At 45.1% G+C, this 11,689-nt stretch overlaps 1 pseudogene; it reads right to left on the reverse strand.

The window, feature by feature from the left end:
• Positions 1 to 294: 294 nt before the first annotated feature.
• Positions 295 to 11,465, reverse strand: LOC138363516 (DNA-directed RNA polymerase II subunit RPB2-like; annotated as a pseudogene).
• Between the last annotated feature and the right edge of the window lie 224 nt (positions 11,466 to 11,689).

The following is an 11,689-nucleotide window of genomic DNA, read 5'->3' on the forward strand; positions in this document are numbered from 1 at the left end:
AAAAGGATGTACTGTACTTTACTCCATTACAAAGAAAACGCCATGTAAGAGTTTGCTAACTTTAATACCGTAAGCCACTGATATAAATATTTTTCTCATAAATCTAAAAAATATGCAAACTGTACTGTATAATTTTGTGTACAGTACCACTGTACTGTATAATTTTGTGTACAGTACCACTGTACTGTATAATTTTGTGTACAGTACCACTGTACTGTATAATTTTGTGTACAGTACCACTGTACTGGATAATTTTGTGTACAGTACCACTGTACTGGATAATTTTGTGTACAGTACCACTGTACTGGATAATTTTGTGTACAGTACCACTGTACTGTACCATGCCTTACTGTACTGTACTTCCAAAATTAAAACATGTTCACTTCATCACCATCATCCTGGGAGCAATGTTCATCGTAATCAATTCTTGGAAAAGTAATTGACATGCATAGGGACATAGGGAAGACGCATCTGGGATATCTGAGTTTAATTGCGGCATCCCTTACATTCAAAGGCATTGTTGCGTACAGTAGCAATAAGATCACACAAGTTGCACACATGAACAGAATATGGGTCACTGACTTCAGACAAACGCACACGGAGAAACTGTGCGGTGCCATGAGCAATCTGGCAATCTCGTTCCATCTCACCGAATTGCAAGCTACCTTCCCTTGCACGACCTCCCATAGGCTACATAACCAAGACCTGCACAGGCCACCTTGCACGGTAAGGGATTTTATCATCTACCATATGCTTCAAACGATGATAATATGTAGGAGTCAAGAAAATCTGAGCATTCATCTTCCGTCCAGTGTGACCACAATACATAATCTCATTGCCTCTTAATTGGTAGCCATACCCTTGTAACAAATTGTATTTTTCTGTACATTCACGGCATCACTGAAGGGCGTAGCATCACCAATTTCACCCTTGTTGGCACCAAGCTTTCCTCGTAAAGCTTCAATTAAATGGCCAATTGTCATTCGGGAGAGAATGGCATGAGGATTAATAATGGTGTCAGGAGTTATACCTTCTGCTGTAAAAGGCATATCCTCCACCCTGTACTGAATACTACAGATACCTTTTTGTCCACGACGGGAGGCAAATTAATCACCAATCTGGGGAATGCGTACAGACCTTACACGTATCTTGATAAAATGATCACCATCTACGTTCACAGTCAGCATGACATGGTCCACAATGCCAGTTTCCGAGCCCCTCAAAAATACACTGGCATCTCTCTTCCTGAACCGTCTAGTATGACCATCTAATTCATCCTCATTTTCTGGCAGTGATGGTTTTGCCCAGTTACCCGTGGCCAGAGAATATCGCAGTCCATCAGAAATCAACTAAGGCTTAACTGCAACATCCAACCCATACTCTTGACCTTTATCTAAGAGTTTCTGAGCGTGCATACGAACTTCTTTCATCAAGTTCCGGAATAATCCTCGGGAAAGTAAGGTCATGAGAGGTCCGGCCAAATCTAGCCTCTTGTTTCCATAGTGATCATGATTTTTTTTTTCTCTGAAGGGGGGAGGAGTGTTACGACCCTGGGTTCTCCAGTGGAAACCAGAGGTCAAAATTGAGCTATTAAACTTTCTGGTAGTACAGTTGAGTGCATCTCGAGCGGCAATTGTTTGTATCTTCCCTGCCAGACGTAAGACTATTATTGTTTCTCAAAGAGCATTTAAAGACTGAGCTGGGGGTTGATTATTAAATAATAACATAGGCACCAACTTTGCTTACTAATACTTTCTAATCATTTGTAAAGTAACAATACGTTGCATAGGGGAAGATCTTTAATGTGCTTAGCTGCACGATCAATTAGGCTCCTTCCGGCACCACGACATGGGAGGCCTAGCTGGTCGCTAGGAGGTTCCTTCTCTGGCTGGCGTTCGTGCAGACGAGACCTACTCTGTGGCTGCACCCCTACTCTTCTCTTACTTATTTCCCTTACCTGAAGTTCCTGTACCCTTAAGTTAAGTACGGGGCATTATTAAGTGTACCTACTCTGGTAGTAACGATTGGTGAGACCTGGGGGTAGTATTTGCCAGTGTTTTGGTTACCCCTAAGTGTTGTGTTTTGTATTAGGGTCCCACGTGGTTTCCCTACCCTAAGCTGCATCCAGCTTCAGTGCTTATCCAGTAGTACTTTACCCTAGCTTGTTCTTAGTGTAAACCTTGTATCCTGCCTACGTGGACCAAGGCTTTTAACGTAAGATAGTGTGGTAAAGTTATTATTATTATTGTTATTGGTGTGAGTGTATATGGGGGGTTGTTAAGGGGTTAATAAATAAGTACATGAATTACAGAGTATCCCTTCTTCCTGTGTGGGAGCGCATTGATCAACCCTTAGACTAACATATATGGTCTAGTAGCAAGTTATTACTACTGTGGATAGTTTATTTTGGGGGCCGGGCCTTTTAGCTCTCCCATATTTGATACTCTGTCTTCTAACTACCCTTACCCCTTAATAGTACCAGTACCCCATAGAAGCCCCACACACTTTATTTATAACAGACTGCATGAAATATACCATGAAAACACAACATGAAAATACTTCAACTAAAATCAAAGTACAAAGCAATGAAATTTCACACAGTAAAAAAATACAAAATTTACATACATCTTGTGAATACAGTAAGTAAGTAAGTAATTATCAAAAGAAGGCACCAAACCGGGAAGGCTATGTAGCACCATCAAATACGCAAAATAATCAGAGGGCGCTAAATATCACCAAGGATGCCAATACGAGAACAAAAACGCATAAGGCGAACGATATCAAAAGTGTCCGAGTCACCAAGAATTCTATCGAGGGACAGGTGACCGCGAGGGGCGGTCGGAAAGCAAGACACACGCTCGTCCTGGAAGTCAGGACATTCAAGAAGGACATGGACGACCGTAAGAGGGACAATGCAACAAGGACAATAAGGAGCAGGGCGGCGCTCCATAAAGTGACCATGGGTTAAGCGAGTATGGCCAATACGCATCCTCGCCAGAGCTGTTTCCCACCGCCGGTTACGGAGGAAGGAGGACGGCCACGAGGAAACACAACATTTAAGAGTACGTAGCTTGTTACCAGTAACAGACAACCAAGAAGCCTGCCAACGGGTAAGGACGGAGGAATGGATAACCGGGTAAAAGTCTGAATACGGAATGCCTTAACGAGAGATGGGACAAGAGCGGACAGCTTCCTTGGCGGCAGCATCTGCACGCTCATTTAAAGACACACCAATATGGCTGGGAACCCAACAAAACTCAACCGACTTAAATTTACTGTGAACGAGAAACAGCCAATGCTGGATCTCGACAACTACTGGATGAACCGGATTAAAGGACCCGAGAGCCATGAGGGCACTACGAGAGTCAACAACAACTACAAAGGAAGACTGACAACGAGAAAGCAGGAGACGAAGAGCATACAGAATAGCATAAAGTTCCGCTGTAAAGATGCAGAGAGAGAGAGGCAGAAGGGAGAGGTCAGAGCGAGTAGCACTGAGGGTAAATAGGGTCCAGTCCGCCTTAGCAAACTGCCACCTAGGGAAAGAGAGGGAAGGGCGAAAAGAGAAAAAGGAAACAAGGATGGGGAGGTCAAGGATCACTTCCATGGAGGTCATCAAGAACCTGCCACGTGAAATCTAAGTAAAGAGAAGAAGAGCAGAGAGAAAGATCAAGGCAAGAAAGGGTGCGAGTCCGAGAGTCCAAATGATTGGGCTCACCAGAATTCAGAAGAGACAGGGAAGAAGAGAGGAGAAACTGCTCAAGAAGGCGACCCCGGGTATTCGTCAGAACGTCACCCCAAAGAGAATGACGACAATTGAAGTCACCCAGCAGGAGTACAGGCTCCGGCAAGGAGTCTAGGAGGTGTTTCAAATCAGGAAGAGAAAGTGGGACACTTGGGGGGAGATAAATGGAACAAACTGTGTACCATTTCCCCCAAAGATACGAGCAGCAGAACAATGGAGAAGCGAAAGAAAAAGTAAAGGAACAAAGGGAACATCAGCACGGATCAAGAGAGCAGAAGAATTAGAAGCCCCTAGCAACGGCTGGGGCGGGGAGAAAGGAATAGCCACTAAAACGACCAGGATGAGCACCAAGCATCGGCTCCTGGAAACAGACACAAAGGGGCGAAAACCGCGAAATCAGAAGCTGGAGTTCGAGGAAATTGGAGTAATAACCTCGAACGTTCCATTGAAGAATAGACAACGACGAGAAGAGAAAGGACAAAAACAGAGAACAAGGAAGAAACAAAGGCGAAAAAGCAACAGAGCACGTTAAAGAATATCAGGGTCGGGATCAGGGTCAGCAAAGTCAGGGTTAGGGGGCATGGGTAAACTGAGCAAATACGGAGGGAAGGAGGCGGGAGAACAGACCAGAGGTGGGCGGGCGGGGTCCGGAGGAGGAAGAGGAGGAGACAACGGAGGGGAGCAGTCAAAAACAGCAGCAGGAAGAGGGGGGGTAGAAAGAGGGGAGCGCACCTCAGCAAGGGCAGCAACCGAGAGGGAAGCGGGGGCTAAAAAAAAACTCCATAGCAGGAACAGGGGGCGCAACCACCGAAATGGGAGGGGAAGGAGCGAGAGAGGCAGAAGTAGGGGCCGAGGAAGAAAGCGAAACCTTCTTACCCGCCAGGGAGGAGGAAGGAGAGGAGCCAGGCTTACGCTTCTGACTTAAAGAGACAGGTGTCCCAGCAACCACGTACTGGGCAACGGATTCTAGCGTCTCAACAGGAGAAGCTGAACGAGAGGACACATGACAGCCGTTTGGAGAGCGATGGACATCAGCCCACACCAACAGGCGGCGGGGAGAGTCAAGAGACGGAGGGGAAGGAGGAACGGAGGGAGACGAGGAAGAAGACACAGGAGACACGACAGACCAGGTAGAAAGAAGGGGAACCCCAGACAGAGGACAAGGAGGTGGATCCTTCGGGAGAGAACCTAAAGGAACAGAGTCCAAGGCCCGGAAACGGTTGTGAGTCTGAGGAAGGTGGGAAGGACGAGGAGAGGAAGAGCGCAACACGCGAGCATGAGAGATATTAGCATAAGGCGGGAGCCGGCGAACCTGGCGTCTCGCCTCAGGAAAAGATAAACGCTCCCGGTGTTTCAAGTTGAGGACGGCTGCCTCAAGCTTGTAATGGACACACACACGGGAGAAGGTAGGATGGGCCTCACCGCAGTTGAGGCAACGAGCCTGGGGAGAAGTGCACTCCGACTTAGAGTGACCTTCGCCACCACACAAAGGACAGAGTCAGTCCCGGAGCAGCGGAGGGCACCATGCCCAAACCTCCTGCACTTGTTACAGAGCCGAGGAGAAGGAATGTACTCCTGGACAGAGCACCTGGCACCAGCAAGAATGACAGAGGGTGGAAGGGTCCTACCATCTAAGGTAATCTTCACAACCCGGAGGGGTTGACGGCGGCTACCACGAGGGGGACGAGTAAACGTGTCCACCTGGAGAATAGAATGGCCCTGGGCAGCAAGGATATGTCGAATATCGTCGTGGCAGTCGCGCAGGTCCCGAACACCGGTCGCAACATGGGGCGGGAGCAGAACAGTGCCAACATTGGCATTCAACTGAGCATTCTTCGAGACCCGAACAGGGGTCTCGCCAAGGCAGGATAAAGCAGCCAAGCGGGAAGCAGCATTCTGAGAAGGAGCAGCAACGACACGTGTACCGAGACGAGTGGGGTTGAAGTAATGGAGGCATCCACGGAATCAACGAGATGTCGATGGAGGGAGAAATCGTTAGGAGGCGCAGAATCAAGAGGGAGGAGATCAAAATATTTGGCCCACGAAGCGGGATCAAACAAGGCTTGATAGGTAGCAGAACTGGAAGGAATCGAGCGAGGGCGGCCGTGACGAGGACGGCGGTGAGAACCCCCAGAGAGAGAGGGGTTAAAAGGCGCAGTAGTTACAACTAGAGATGGAGCCGTGCCAGGGGACGAAGTAGCCACCACTGGGGGCTTGGGGCTCGACCCAACCACAGAGGAGGGAGGGGAGCTAGGGGAAGGAGTCAGAGGCCAAAGGAGGAGCAAGGTCGGGGCCCAATGCAGCGGAGGCTACAGAGCCCGGTCTTCCAACACGGACCAACTCGGGGGCTTGGTCGCCCACCCCACGAGCCTGAGAAGGTAAAGCAGAAACAGTCGAAACAGGGGTTATCATCATTACGAAAATGAATATTCATTCACGAATGTGAACCCACACCCACCATGGAGCCACAATTAGAAGCAGGACACCCAACAAGAAGCTATCGCCGATCTTGCCGGGGCATCCTAGGGGTGCGTCGTGAGTATACGCCCCACAAACGCCATCTTAAGAAACCGACAGTCCGTCGAGATCGGGTTCAGTGACGAAAGGGGGATTGACAATAAAAGGTTCCCCTCGCTCTCGACTTCGGGTACTACAGTTCTACGGGTGCAAGAGTATGCCTCCTCAAGCACCCGGGCGTCAAAATAGAAGAAGTCCAAGGGAAGAACCAGAACAAACAAAAGGTCGGCAGGAAACGGCAAGCAGATAGGAGAAGAGGGGGGAGAAAAACGAAACATAAGGAAAAGGAAAAGGTGCTCAGCAGAATTGGAGAGGACGGCAGCTAGAAAAGAACAGAGGACTGTCCCAAGGAGCATCACACTCCGGCAGCCGCCCACTAAGCCCCCCTCACGGCAACAACGAGCTGAGCGGGGAGGGGGGTTGTGAATAAAGAACACTACATATTATGGCACTGCAACAGGTAATCCTCTGGATAAGGCATCAGCAATAACATTATGCCTCCCAGGAATATGACGAATTACAATATTGAATTCTTGTAGAATCAATGACCATCTAAGTATTCCCTGGTTTTTACACTTCATAGAGTTGATAAATGTCAATGGATTATGATCTTTATATACTACCACTTGATTTCCTGACAAATATGTCTCAAATTTCTTCACTGCCAATATTAAACAAAGTGCTTCTTTCTCAACTACAGAGTAATTAATTTGTGTCCTGTCAAACTTACGTGAGAAATAATAAACAGGATGTTCTAACTCATCTGGTCCTACTTGGAACAAAACAGCACCTGCTCCTAGATCTGAAGCGCCTATGTGGAGAATAAAAGGTTTATCATACTGTGGACTAGCTAGCACAGGTAAAGTAGAGAGAATTCCTTTCAACTTCTGAAAAGAGTTCTGACACTCCTGCGTCCACTTAAATTTTACCTGTTTCCTTAGAAGATTTGTTATGGGTGCAGCAACAATGGAAAAGTTTTTACAATATCTCCTATATTATGCACACATTCCAATAAATCTCTGCACAGACTTCTTATTTGTTAGGACTGGGTACTCCACAATTGCCTGGATCTTATCTTGCAATGGGACTATCCTTCCTTGTCCGACCTCATGTCCTAAGTACATTATAGTTCCTTTAGCCCAACTACATTTCTTCATATTGACAGTCAAATTAGCATGTTGTAACACATTAAACAATTTCTTTAAACTAGTCATATGATCTACCCAATTCTTACTGAAAATCACAATGTCATCCAAATATGCCCTACAATGTGGCACATCCTTCAACAAAGAATTCATTAATTTCTGAAAAGTGGCTGGAGCATTCCTTAATCCAAAAGGCATTACATTAAACTCGTAAGCTCCACCAGGAGTGATAAATGCTGTCACTTCCCTTGCAAAATCTGTAAGAGGTATCTGGTGATATCCTTTAGATAAGTCCAATTTCGATACAAACTTAGCATGACCTATAGTATCTATACAGTCCTCCAATAATGGTAAAGGATATACATCAACTACAGTTAGCTGGTTGAGTTTTCTATAATCCACTACTAATCTCCACTTATCTTCTGGTTTTGGTACTACTAAACACGGTGAACTCTAGGAACTTTGGCTGGGTCTAATGAACCCATGTCGAAGAAGATAATCAACCTCCTCCTAGATGATACGACGTTTCTCGGGTGTCACTCGATAAGGGTGTAGCCGAATGTGAGTCACATTTGTCAGGTTAATGTCATGAGTAATGAGAGAAGTCTGAGTGGGGACCTCTCCAAACAAGTTAGAAGATATCTCCAATAGGTCCTGGAACTCTGCTCTCTCCTCATCCTGCAAATGACAACAATTCTTCCCTGGAACTGCTGGAATTAGACAAACAAGAATTACCATCTTCCTCTACAACACTTGACTCTTCAGGATTTACCTCCTCAGCAACACAACAAGCCACAATACTAGGCCCACAATAAGCCTTCAACCGGTTTACATGTACACTCATGGTCTGACGTTTCTGCTTGGGATGGCAAACTTTGTAAGTAACTTCCCCAAGACGTTTTACTGCTTGATACGGTCCTGCAAATTTATGAGACATAGACGTAACCATACAAGGCTTCAAGACCAATACCAAATCTCCTGGCTCAAAAACTGAGTTTGGCCTTGAACCTCTGGTCATGTTTCTGCTAAATTATCTGTTGTTGTTCACTTAGATGTCGTAAGGCCAACTCCCTCGTTCTGGAACGCTCTTTACATCCGTCAGGTAACGCTCACTCTGCCTGGCTGTAACATCTAACATTTTATCATGTAACATTTTTAAAGGTCCTCTCACCTGATGTCCGAATACAAGCTCGAATGGAGAACAGCCTAGTGCACTGTGCAATCCATCTCTAGCCGCAAACAAAACAAATGGTAAATCCCAATGTCTGGGTGAATCTTCCCCAGTTGCCTTCAACATTTTCTTGAGAGTTTGGTGGAACCGCTCGATTCCCCCTTGACTCTGAGGATGGTAAGGACTGGAAAAATTGTGCTTTATACCAAATGAATTAAAAAAATGTTTAAAGGTGGTGGAACAAAAATTACTCCCATTATCAGTTTGAATTATACGGGGCATACCAAATAGTGAGAAAAATCGTTCCAACTGCCTTATAATGGTAGAAGCTCTAATGTTACGTAATGCATATGCTTCAGGGAACCTAGTGGTCATACATAAAATTGTAAACATATACATATTCCCGGATTTCGTACGGGGTAAAGGTCCGACACAATCCAGTACCACATGAGTAAAAGGCTCCTCTGGCACTACAATAGGGTATAATCGCGCTCGTGGCACAGTCTGATTAGGCTTAACAACAGTTTGACACACAACACAATTGTGGCAATATCTGACCACATCTTTTTTAAGTTTTGGCCAATAGAAAAGTTTACAGATCTTATGATACATACTGGTAATGCCTTGATGGCCTCCCATCAGGTCATCATGGGCAGCTTGCAATACCTGCTCCCTATACTCTGTTGGCACAACGAGCTGGGTTTTAGACTCACAATCATCTGATAAGGGAGTTCCTGATGGTCTCCATCTTCTCATCAGACATTGATCCTTGAAATAACAACCCGTACTCTCCTCCAAAGTATCAATGGAGTCGGCTGCTTCTGCATAACACTCAGCTAGACTGGGATCAGTACTCTAACTTAAGCAAGGTCTGGAACTCTACAGCTGGAGCGAGCGGGCAAGGAATTGTACCTGGGCCACCTCTTCCAGACCATCTGGGTCAGAATAAATTAGGGCTTTGGCACCGGCCTCACTCTCGACATCCACGTGAGCTAAAAATGTATCTTCAAGGTCCACCTCCACCTCCCTGTCTGAAGGGGTCCTGGCCTCGAGAACATCCACCTTGGTAGAAGCAGGACTTACCACATTCTGCTTGCCCATGGATCTGGTCACATCACAGGCTGGATAAATGACACCATCATCCGCATATGGTTGAGCCAGTACTGCACTAAGTTTAGTATACATAACAGGACAATCGGTCCCACTAACTTGACACTTGTCAAAATCATTACCTACAATGATATCAATCCCAGGAATGGGCAACTGCTCACTGACTGCTACTGTGCACCAACCTGGTGTAATAGAAGAATTCAGGTTAACCTTAATCAATGGTACACGCTGGATATGACCTCCAAGTCCCTGCAATAACACTACCTCTCTAGTGTCTTCTGTGCTAACATCAGTAAGAACACGGCGAGAAATAAAAGACTGGGAAGCACCAGTGTCCCTTAACAACTGAACTGGTTTCCAGGTTCCACTAGTACATAATAAGATTCCCGAATGTAGGTATGGTTCAAAAATTAGTCATCCACTTGGGCATGACGAGCAACATTGGCATTAAAGGTTTGCAAACCCCTACTCATAATCAGACCAGTTGGTCTCAACTCAGGGTGCAAAGCATAACAGGAATTTACCACATGACCTCTTCTCCTGCAATGCGTGCAATATCTACTAGTGGTCGAAACAGCCGAACCAACTTCGGGCTTAATCACTACATTACTTGAGGTTGACAACCCTGTGTTTCTCAGATTTAGGCTTTACAGGAGAAGGGTTAAGGGTAGAAGGTGAAGTAGCTGGTCGGGTCTGGAAAATATGATTTTTAGGAGCATAATGGTTAGTTTTAGCATTAAAATGATTAATTGGTGCTCTAAAAGGCACTTTAGTAAGTAATTCATGCTCATCAGCTAGCTTGGCTAGTTTTATAAGATCAGTGGTTTGTTTATTTTCAGCCATAAACAAAGCTAATTTCTCTGGTAGACATCCCACTACTTCCTCAGTTACTATGAGGTCTCTCAAAGTCTCAAACTCTGTAATATTAAGCGCTTTAATCCATCTGTCAAAGTGATTTAATTTTACCCTTACATAGTCAGAAATAGTCTGGTCATGTGCTCTTTTTAAACTTCTGAATTTTATTCTATGTGCCTCTGGGATCTGCTGGTAGGCATTTAAAATACTTTGTTGAACAAATTTAAAATCGAAAGAATTCTCAGCAGGCAAAGATGCAAATACCTCTTGAGCTTTACCCTTAAATTGTCCTTGTAAAATGCTAACCCATTGATCGACAGGTCAGTTCATGCTGACTGCTAATTTCTTAAAATGCAAGAAAATATTTCTGGATCTTCTTCATTAAACTTAGGTAATTCTACATGTTTACTGTACTTGGAAGAACTATTTGTACTCTCTGGATTATTACTAGTGTTACCTTGCCCTGCTGCAATTCTCTGCTGTTCCAACCTGTTATTATTTTCAGCCATAATCTGCTGAATTTCTAATATTCCAGTCTGCTCCTCGGTTTGTTAAGTTTGTTGCTCTGAGCCTCCAACATCTGTTGCTTTGTCTCCAACTCAAGTTGTTTTTGCTGGTTCTGCAACTCAAACTTCTGTTTGTCTGCTTCCAGCCTAGCCATTTCTAATTTAGTCTCCAACTCCAACTTTAAGATTGCCACCTTGTCACTTGACTCTTCTTTTAACTCTCCTAAACACTCTTCGTCAAGTCTCTCCTCCTCCACCAAGTGTGTGACAATAACTCTTAACACTTGAGCCTTCAACATTTTACTGGAAACTGCTAGGTTCAATTTATCAGCCAGAACCAACAAACCAGTCTTCTTTAAGTCTTTAATTTTACTAATATTTGGCTGTTCCACCAGCGCAGCAACCTGATCCTCCATGGTTGGCTCAATTATCACAACTCAACACTTGAAACAACATTGAAAATTATGCTTGGCCCCTGGCACAAGCTGAACACTTACCTCAAATCGTGAAGCGTTGAGAAGTTTTCACACCAGCTCAGATTGAACACATAATTTCACAGACTTGTTTAGGTGTCACTAGATAATCACAGAGTACCTAGGAAGGCAATTGCTATTAATAATTAACACTGTCAATTGTACAA

Source organism: Procambarus clarkii, chromosome 11, assembly GCF_040958095.1.
Source record: "Procambarus clarkii isolate CNS0578487 chromosome 11, FALCON_Pclarkii_2.0, whole genome shotgun sequence".
Lineage (NCBI taxonomy): Eukaryota > Metazoa > Arthropoda > Malacostraca > Decapoda > Cambaridae > Procambarus > Procambarus clarkii.